Source organism: Serinus canaria, chromosome 3 (genome assembly GCF_022539315.1).
Source record: "Serinus canaria isolate serCan28SL12 chromosome 3, serCan2020, whole genome shotgun sequence".
NCBI classification, from domain to species: domain Eukaryota; kingdom Metazoa; phylum Chordata; class Aves; order Passeriformes; family Fringillidae; genus Serinus; species Serinus canaria.
The window spans coordinates 85485610-85494373 of record NC_066316.1 but is presented as its reverse complement, the minus strand read 5'-3'; positions in this window follow the sequence as shown (position 1 = coordinate 85494373).

Genomic DNA, 8764 nt, shown 5'->3' with positions numbered 1-8764 from the left:
AACTCTGTGGAATGGCTTAACAGTGTGCAGCTGCTTCGGAAAAAAATCCAAAACATCTATTTAGGGTTCTAAAAATAAGCATTTAAATGTACCTAATTACAAAGTACTAGAAACCCCACAGTACTGCAGCTATGTAACCCTGAAGTCAACAGAAATTCCCCTCTGCAGGTTAATTTAAATTCCCTCATCTGATCAATGAGACACAAAGTATATATTGGGGATTGGGCTCTTGAACTCTTTCTTCTGGCTTATAGACTCTCTCTCATCTTACTTCTACATTCCAACAAAATGACAGCCTGTGTTTCATACACAAGTTTGAGAACATTTTTAGACACAGACTCAATTGCCTCATCACTGAATTACTCTATATAATACTTAATTTTTCTTAGTTTTACAAAGGACATAGGGGTTTAATGAGTTAAGGATTTGTCTTCAGGAGAAGATGTCTCCCATGCTGACTTCTCAATAGACAAAAGTTATCATCTGATAACTTTTAAGCCAGGGGTTCAATAGTAGTAGAAACTAGTAGTCTAGTTTCTCTGAATTCAATCACACCCTGCTCTTAGTGGCCTTGGTTTCTCTGGGAAGTTTAGATATCAAGAGGTACGATTAGGCTTTTAAAAGTATCTAATTGTCTTCATCCAACATACAAGGACCGAAACCACCTTATTTCATCATTTTACCTGGCTAAGCTGGTGGGTTGACATTACAATACTAAATAAAGTAGGGGGTACTAATTTTATGAATTAAATCATTAAGCAAGATACATGATCAAAGTAAATGCAAGAACATCTCTAAGAAGGGATATGCTGCAAGCAGTTTACAGAGTAATCAAAGAATGGTGTGTCACATGTTTTTCATTTCTGATCGATGGATAGTCCATCATTATTGCCTCCTATTAAGTGCTAATAGGGGTATCTTACTCACTATCTTATCTGTACTCTCCACTAAATAACATACCTTGGAAAACAATTAGTATTATTTAGTTAATCTCATGTGTATAATAATTATCTTGATTTAGTGTTGGAGCTCAGGAGAGAGGTCAGAAGTTTAAGAGGAAGAATGATAACGCTCAGCAAAGATAATCGTTTTAATCTTGGATATAATCACAGTCTTTTTAGTATTCACAGAGATCTAGCGTCAATGTTTAGTTCACAGCAGATGAAAACAAATGGATTTGAGTTAGCTTCTCAGATGCCAATCTAATTAAACACTTGATGTAGAAAGTGTAAGTGACATATATAGCAGAGCATAGAAGTATTTCTGCAGTTTTTGTATCAGATTTCAGGTGTAAAACATCAATGATTAAAGCACTCCATCGTTTATTTACTCACTCAAAGCAGTTGGGCTCGGTTTTATGCAAAGTAAAGGCAGGCTTTCATTTTAAATTACCCTTATGGGAGTTAAGTATCACTCAATGACAGTAGGGGTAAAATTCTGCTAAAACAATCCAGATGCAATTTAAACAATTCAATTATCATCTACAATAGCTGGGGCAAGACCAAGTGCTAATGGGTTCTAAATGAGAAGGTGACTTTTTTCACTAGCTTTGTTGTCATTTTCTGTTGCCCTTTGCACTTTGTCATGATTAAAGGGAACTAGGGTTGATTGATAGAAAGTATTTAAGAGTTTAGGCAGAAAAGAGAGTATCTAGAATTTCAGGTCATAAGCTGCCAGTCATGTCAAGTGGCATGGGATGATCCAGCCATTACTGCTTGTATTTGAGCTGGGCTTTGCACACAGCCAACAAGCCTGGGCTCTGGAGCCCTGCATTCACAGATAGTTATCTCTACTGACTGGTGGGTCTGGTTTACTATTTTCTCCAGAGCACTTTAGTTTGACTGATAAATGGGTGTAGGTTCCCAACATGACCACATCATGGTAGTTTTCCATTTGAATACTCACAGTATTGTCTGGTGCTGGTTAAGGCTACCTCAGCCTATTGATCACTAATGGCTCTCATAGGATACCCTTCTGACTATTAAATGATACAGGATTAATAAGGAAGTAGATAGGAGGGCCATTCAAAGTCATTTTTATTCATATTTGCTACACATTACACTCTATTTTCATGCTGCAGTAGCAACTCTTTCAAGAACAGCTGAGAAAAGCAGTAGAATAAATTTCAGTTTCTGGGGTTGATTTCTAGTGTTAAAATAATTTCAAAAAAATCTATCAGTGCAGGTATGTGATGAACAATGAAATCTTATATTTGAATCCATTTCCTTTTTTCCTTGTGTACTGCAAAGAAGTGTAAGTCCTCCTGCAGAGATTGCTCATATATTTTTATATGTTATCATTGTGATATTTCTACATTAAACCATTCTACTTGCAGAAGAGATCCCTGTTTTATAGCCCCAAAGAGCAATCTTCGTCTTAAACCCCTTCTGCTTGTCTTCATATTGAACCCCTTCCACTTGTTTCTGATTCCACAGAAATCCTGCTTCTATATTTTTTTACCTTAAAAGGTTTTTATTTATGTCCTTACCCCTGTATCTTACTCTTTCCCAGCCATTCCCATATTCCCTCAAAAGATCCTGTTTTAATTTGATTTGAGCTTTAACTCAGTCACTGTACAAAGACAATTTCTAAAGGCAGGAAAATAATGTCCTAAAAATCAAGTCTTAAGGGAGATCTATGAAATGACAATCATCTTCTTAAAATATCACAGACTTATTTTGCTAAGTATATCAGTAATGAATACTGTACTCCAATCTTTAAGCATGCAACCCAATTTCTTATTTCTCTTCTAAGCCATTCACAGGAATCCACTGACTGAATTATATTTCTAATATAGGAGTGAAATGTTATTATTGTATTTGTGCAGTCCATTTTCTTCTGCGTTTATGCAATATACCCTTTGATGTTTTTAATACACAAACAATTTTATATGTATATATACACAAATTAGGGATTAAATTCTGATTTAAAGAGTGACTGCTTATAAAAAAGTGACAGACTAGGATTATATAGATGGCCTGCTACAAAGCAAAGCTGATGAGGTACATCTATAGTCTGGCTTTATAGTGGTGCCCACAACATAATTAAAGAATTGTGATGGTGTCTGATGACTGACAGCAGCCTTCTCTTCCTTCCATTTTTTTGTTCTCTCTGACTTACCCCAAGGCTGTACAATTACTGATCTATTATTCTATTGCCAATCATTAGCTAGTTCTTATTAACAACTTTTTGCCTGATACAATAATGTAAATGTCACAGTGTTACACAATCCTTGTTACTGCATTTCTCCCTGCAGATTTCTTACATGGAAATGGGCGTTGAATTAATTTAGACTATGGCAGTAATGAAATGGAAGGGGCGATTGTGAAGAGGTAAGTGAGTAACTTAAGGTCAGACTTACTAAATCTTAACTAATTATCCAAATAGAGAGGAAACTTAGGCACAACTCAACTTGTATTTCTGTCCTTTCCTAATTATCTTTGTATTGAATATTATTATTTTCATATATAAGACACAAAAAAACCTTTATCAAATATACATACACACTTCTACATCTTTCTTTGTGTGTGTTTGTATTAAGAAAATCTATGTACTTCAATATATGTGTCTGTTTAATTGTCAAGTTAAATTCCTCTTGTCTTGGGTGAGGTATCATTCAATATTTTCATCAGTTATCTGGTAGAATAACTGCAGACTGTTCTTATTAATAATTCCACAAACATGGGTAGCTAGTATATTGCCAGATTGAAAGAAAATTAAAAATAATTTTGAAAATTTGAACAAACAATTGCATGAAATTCAACACAAGCAAGTTCCAAGTGATTAATCATTTGCAAAAACTTGTTTCAATGGCATCTGGCTAGTTGATAGTTCTGTATAAAAGCATGAAGAGGTTGTAGTAGATCATGACCTCAACATGAGTCAAAATGCTGCCAAAGAAACCCTAACCAAACAAACCCAAAAAAAACCTCCAAAACCCCCCAAAACCAAGAAAACACCACGCAGAGATTATCATAGATATAGAAAAAGTGGCATTTTCTGTAAGATGCATTTCTTATTTTTTCACCTCTATTACCTCTAAGGCCCCAAGGCAGAAACATCAGGTGCAGAGAGTATAGCAGAGAACAGTGTGAATTCTTGGTCTAGAATATTGGTCTATATGAGGTCTAGAAAGCATGACCTATGAGAAAAAATTGAAAAAATTAGAATTGTTTAGCCAGAAGAAGACTTAGGTGGATGGAGATAGTCTTGAAAAATATAAAAGAAAGGAATATTCTATTTATGACCACAGGGGATAGAATAAATAACAATTGGCTTCAGACTCAGAAATATATAAATTTACATTTAGAAAAAAGTGCCTCATGGTCATACTAGTGAAGTTTCCTGTGGGACTGTGGCATCACATCACTTTTTTTTTCTTGAGACCTGAACTAATATCTGTTAGAAAGAACTGAGGGATCATTGCTCCTGTCTGGGATATTTAGAATATTAGGTGACCTACTGCAGTTCATTCCAGCATTATGAATACATTATTATAAGATTTTTTTTACATGTTTTTTAGGTTATTTCTTTTTATGCAGTAGATATATTTATATTAAAAATACAGAGGTATTTTTAAGTGGAGCAGCAGAACCCCCCAAAAGTACTGCTATGGGATGGGTAAATGACAGTATTATTTAGATGTCTTTTGACAGATCAATTTGTGTGTGGTTTACTTTGTGTCATAGCTTTTAAATATCAAAACCATCAGATTGCATTTAGAAGGCTGGATAGTCCACATCTTGATGCACAACACTAGAGCATGTAAAACTTTAAACAGAATAGAATTTACGGGAAAGAAGCATCAAGTCAATCCTTCCCTTTATTATGAATTCTCAAGCTTTTTTGAACTTTTTGAAAACTCCAAAAGCCTTTGAGCCAGGCTTACATAGCTCCAGTTAAGTCCCTTCTGTGTTGTACATGTCAAAATCCATTGAACTGTTGACTGCAGCTGGCTTGATATACTGAGCTGTTTATTTCTAGGAATTTTATGCATTTGTCCAGTTTCAAATTTTAATGAAATGTCCATGGCTTAACACAGGAGAAAACAATAAAGTAAATGGTGCTGATTCTCATACTGCTTACATCAGTTCGTGTTTGAATTGACTTCACAAATGTCAGTGGAATTTTTTTCTTGATTACACTAATGAAACCAACTTAGAATCAGGCATGCTTTTTACAACAAAATAAATATATGTTTATTTTTTAAAAAAGGCTTCATCTCCAAATGCTTTAAATACATAGCTAAACACCAAGTTAATAGCAAACAGCATTGTTCTCCTGAGCTGTGGCTCAATTTTCTCACTCTGATTAGCTAGCAATTTGTACAATTACACCTAAATGGATGCAATGCTGATTTCACTGCTTATTTTATTATAGCACTAAAGCAGGTACAGACTTATCTGCAATGCTTGTTTACAGTACTACTCATAAACAATTTTTTACATACTCTATTAAAATTTCCCAGCTTGATTAGCTACCAATCTGCACTAAAACACTCAGGTTAAAATGAAAAGCTAATTGCTCTGAGTTGCTCAGATCATTTACATGCAACAGGATTTATTGGGGCTAATGAAGCTCCAGAATGGTATGGCTTCTCTGTCCCAGCCTTTTACTTCTTTTCTACTTAATAATAAAATACATTAAAAATGTCAGTATAAGAAAGTTCTTTTAGACCTGCAAGGTAACCAATCAATCTGATGATACCTTTAAGTCTGTGAAAAAGACACTGAACTCAGTGGAACTCTAGAAACTCTAAATAAATTTGTATTTCAGAACTAATTATTTAAAGAAAAATATGTAGTTAAAGAAAAAATATCCTTTCCCAATTCCAGCTTCTTAGATAGTTCATCCTACCAAAATTCATTTACTTCTGATGCAAATCAGACTTTTTTTGTTGTTATTTATACACAAGGGTAAGGAAATTTGGGAATTCTTTAACAAGAGCTCATGAATATAATTTCTAAATAATATAGTTACTGTAGTTTGAAATATCACCTGATAATCATTTGTTTGTTACAACACAGGTTTATTTTCACTGCATAATTGCTCTTTCTTTTCTCTGCCTTTTCTGACATGCAATATTCTGCTCTGTGCAATCTATTGCTGCTGCACTGTTTCATTGGTTCAAAAAAGAGGAACACAAGCTTGTCATCAGCCCCAGCCTGATTCATAGCTTGAAAAGGCAAGGCTTCTGATCCTGGAAAGGCAGAGGCTGAAGAAAACACAAAAATCAGGTCTTGGACAAATACTCTGATTACTGAGAAATTGTGCTAAAACCTTTTTCTTGTCAGTCTGGCAACACACTATTTGTGAATCCACAGCCTAAACCCTACAAAAATCATGTTAGTTTCCTAAAGTTTCAGCTTGCCAGATGCAGAGTATTGATGCAAAGAAAAAAGAGGAACACAAACCAAGTCCAAAAAACATGAAAGGGCTGATTGGTCTCTGAAAAGCTCGGCAAGGGAAAGAGGAGGACACCATTTAAGGGCTACAGCACTTGCCTGAGAAGTGTGAAACCTGAAATCCATAATCTTCTTGGGCCAATAGAGGTAAATGCCAGTAATTGCTTAAAACCTCAGCTGTTAGTTGTAGCTACAGTCTACTTTTTCTACTGGAGATGGAATGATATGGATCAACGTTTCTAATAATTAGGCCCAGTAAAAACATGAAGGAAATTAATTTTCATGCTGAATCTGGCTGGGATGGAGCAAATTTCCTTCATGGAAGCCCTTATGACGCTGTGGTTTGAATCTATGATCAAAAGTTGTTAAAACATCAGTGCTTTGGCTACTGCTGAGCAGCTGCACAGCATCAAGGCTGTTTTTGCTTCTCACAGTGCCCCCCACACCTCCAATAGCATCCACAGAGGGTATGTTTTGTCTTCCTTTGTCTCACTCTGCTTCCTGAGCTAGGGGACTGAGGAAGGGCAACTAGCAGACTTGGGAGGAGACACAGATGGAACAGCTGACCCCAGCTGACCAAATGTTTATCCCAAAAATCAAGCTCTACAAAAAAAGATGGGGTAAAATGAGGAAGGGAGTGGTATTTGGAGTGACAGCTTTTGTCTTCCCAAAAAACTCTTTTATGTGCGGAAGCTCTGGTTTTCTGGAGATGGCTGAACACCAGCCTACTCGGGGAAACTATTCAATGAATTCTTTATTTTGCTTTGCTTGTACATGCAACTTTTGCTTTTCCTTTTAAACTGTTGTTATGTCAAGACACAAGTTTTTTCTCACTTTTGTTTTTTGGATTCTGTTCTCCATCCTGCTGGAGCAGATGTGTATGGATTGCTCTGTGGGGCCTTAGCTGCTAACTGGGATCAACACACTGCACCTTTCAAAGTCAACTCAGGAAGGCTGAGCTGAATTTGAGAAGCATAAAATATTTTAACATAGTGATGTGAAAAAGATTAATTCCTTAAGAAACACACAGATCCCAGGTGGTGTTTTAAGTCCAAGAAAAAAGAAAGCAGGATAGTTATAGCAAAAAATTTAAGAGTTGTACCCTTTGGGCTAGATATCAACTGGCTCTTTAAAACACTTGCACTAGGCAAACAAAAGTTGTTCTTCAAATAGAGAGGCTAGAGTTTTTTTCACTGATTTATTCATAAGTAGAATATGTCCCTGACATGTCAAAGTCACTGGCAAAAAGCAAATAAAAATTCACAAGTGAACTTTGTCAGAATTAGAATACAGAAGCTCTCCTCTTAACATTGTCAGGGATATTTCTTAGAAAATTAGATGGAATGCATGTATCAGAAAAAAAGGATTCTTTGATAAGTAGGTGATAACAAGTGTTCATTAAGAGTTCATTGAACTCAGTAATGTTACTTTTATTTTGGCAGGAATAATCCTATCAGTAACCAAATACATGTTATAATAACTGAACCCTAGAAAAAATTTCACATAGGAAACCACTGTCAGTTTACAGTTTATTTTGAATTCAGAAATATCTTACTCCACTCAGACAGATGAAATGTCAGTGGCTTTCCAAAGTGTTAAAGCTTTTCAAAAGAAATATTGTGATGACATTAGAAATTAATGTGATAAGCAAGCAGTTGCAGTAAATATCATCTTTTTAAAATGTCAGCAGTAGGCAAGAAAGACAAACTACATTCTAATACGAACTTGTACCCAGATGGAAACTTTACAGTGTAAAAATAATACAGAATAAATATTTTTAAGCAAATTATATTAAATTATATTTGGAACCTTTTCTTTCATTTTTCTGTCAGGGTTCTTTACTTATGTTAAAAGATGGTTACCCTTTTAAAGCTTCATAATCAAATTAAATAATGACAAATAAGTAAAAACTAGTTACAGATGCTGTGATAAAGAACAGTACTGCAAGGAATGGGCTATTGCCTTTAGTACAGAGGATATCAAACTTGATATTATAATTTTAACTCCAACCTTTATAACCTCATAATCCTATAAATCTTAAAGGAAGTATAAAAGGACCTTAAAGATCCCACGTATGATGTAGCTGAAGTTGTTTCAGGAAGCACACAGTCATGAAAGCAGTGGAAGCTGATATTTTTTCAAATACTTCATCACAGACAAAGCAACAAACTCAGTCTTCCAGTTTTATGAAAATTGAGTCAAATGTAAACACACTGCAATAATACTTAGACTCTAAGTGTCAATAAGAAAAGGTAAAGAAGAAAAGAACATAGAGAACTTGACTCTCTGGCATAATACCTGATGTAGTCATATAGGGATTTCAACTCCTTCAAATCTGAGCTTTGTTCACCAAATGTTGA